Here is a 2,129-nt window from a genome sequence, read left to right as displayed (position 1 = left end):
TGTTCCAGATATGTCCCACCAGGAGGAGGCCAAAAGGGAGAGCCAGGACACCCTGGAGGGACTTTGTTTCTCGGCTGGCCTGGGAGCGCCTTGGGATTCCCCCCAGAGGAGCTGGACCAAGTGGATGGAGAGAGGGACGTCTGAGCCTCCCTACTGAAGCTGCTAAGAGGGAGGGAGGGATGGAGTGAGGTTGGAGGTGGTTCATTGTAAACCTTTTAACCAGATCCACTGATTCTCCAGAAACAGATGAAGCTCTTCCTCAAACCCAACGATTTCAGCATCCCTGGATTTTATTTTAATCTCAATCCGTTTCAGATTATCCACTTCAGGATAATCTGGATATATTGGATATAAAAGCCTCAGATTCCTCCTCCTGATCAGAACTGATGGAACCAAACCTCCTCTGGATGAATGAGGCAGGAGGCTGATGTGGTCCAGCCTTTAATGAGTGACAGACAGCAGCAGCAGCAGCAGCAGGGGCCCTTCCAGCTCAGATTAACACCCAGTCCTGGTCCCCATCCAGAGGAAGAGGTGTCCAGGGTTCAGTCTCCTCCTTAAAGACTCTCTCTTTCTACACTGAATGGGTTCAGAAGCTAAGCTGGAGGAACAGAACCGGTCCAATGCTAACATAGGTGGAGCTTTAGGCTACATTAGCAAGCTAAGCTGCTGTTTGTTCGGCTTGTCTCGGTTTTATGGGATTGCTGTTTGGCTCGGGAAGAAAAACACAACAGAAGTAAATCCTTACAGGAGTTTTAGGCTCTCGCTTTACTGTATTTTAAGCAGTTAACCAGCTAACAGCCATAATTGGCTCAACACACAGCATTAGTAGTTTGTCCTCATTTTTTTCCTAAGCCGACACTGAAACCAAACACCGGGAGAGAGTTAAAAAGCTCCGGCCTTAACACCGCGGGTTCCTACCTTCCTGGATTCCCTCACTGCGAATATAAAGTCACCATGAGGTAGAAAATACTCACTGTTGTCCAACAGAGCTGGTGCCTTGCTTATGGGCGCAGCTCGGTTCGTAGGGAACACAAACCACAGCCTGTAATAACCAGCAGCTCCCTGTTCAGCCTTCATACAACACAGGAGGAGTCAACCTGCGCCCCCTGCTGGTCATCCGACACAACTACATCAACCATCTGAGCGTCAGACTGAACTTTTAGTTCTTTGCAAAGATCCGGATCTTTTCACGCAACCAAGCGGTTCTTCTTTCTTTAAATGGATGTTTTTGACCGGCTTTGTGGTGCATTGGGTGGATCAAATAGTTTCTAAGTTATTTTCACATCAGAGGACAGATTTTAATAATGAGTCATGGGATTTCATGTTCAACCTCATTAGTCTAAGTCTGTTCCACCATAAATCATTTTTATGCATCTGCCTTTCCCGCTGGTTTTTAACACAGCCTATAAATACATGTTTCATCCTGTCCACAGTAAACACGTCAACCTTCATCTTTTTAAGGATTTATTTAACCCTTTATGCCCACATCTGACATCTTTCAGCAGGGTTACCAATCTACTCGCTCTGGAGAGCAGAGTTCGCTGCTTTTATATGTCTTGACCAAAGTTTCCAGAAGCAGAGAAAAGTCGCTACATTTGGAGCTAGGTGCTTTTTTAATTAAAAGTTTTAGAGGGGTCTGAAAAATTGCTAAATAGAGCGACTAAAGCGCTAAGTTGGCAACACTGCTCTTCGCATTGTTTTCAAATGGTTTGCTGCTGCCTGTTTGGACCTTTCTGAACATGTGCAGCAAATGGACTGATCCAATATGGTGGACACTGAAGGGGGGGGGGGGCTGAGACAAACTTAATATTATCAGTGTTCTGATGGCATTTTAACGAAAGTATTTTTATTAAAAATATAAATAATGTGCACAAATGAGTAAGGCTGGGTATTTTCATCAAAGTCCTGAATCGATTCGATTTGATTCATACAGTTCTAAATTGATTAATTTCGATTCAATCTGTTTTTACAATAATAAAAGTGGTTCAACTGTGTTTCAAAATATTCATGTATTTTATTTTTTTCCTGTCAGATTATACACAAAGTGCAAACTTGTAAATCAGACAGCTTACACATGTGATTTGAACAAAACCGTCTCATAAGTGCAAACTTGTAAATCAGACAGCTTA

At 43.5% G+C, this 2,129-nt stretch overlaps 1 protein-coding gene across 1 annotated transcript in view; it reads right to left on the bottom strand.

The window, feature by feature from the left end:
* Window positions 1-1,092, bottom strand: part of LOC107093109 (unconventional myosin-XVIIIa-like) — a 94,203-nt gene extending 93,111 nt beyond the window's left edge. The window contains exon 1 of the mRNA XM_015387941.1: window positions 975-1,092. The gene's annotated coding sequence lies outside the window, so the exon portion shown is untranslated. The remainder of the gene's footprint in view (window positions 1-974) is intronic.
* Between the last annotated feature and the right edge of the window lie 1,037 nt (window positions 1,093-2,129).

The sequence above is a fragment of the Cyprinodon variegatus genome, unplaced genomic scaffold (genome assembly GCF_000732505.1).
Source record: "Cyprinodon variegatus isolate N-32 unplaced genomic scaffold, C_variegatus-1.0 Scaffold408, whole genome shotgun sequence".
Classification (NCBI taxonomy): domain Eukaryota; kingdom Metazoa; phylum Chordata; class Actinopteri; order Cyprinodontiformes; family Cyprinodontidae; genus Cyprinodon; species Cyprinodon variegatus.
This window is presented reverse-complemented; position numbering and strand designations above follow the sequence as displayed.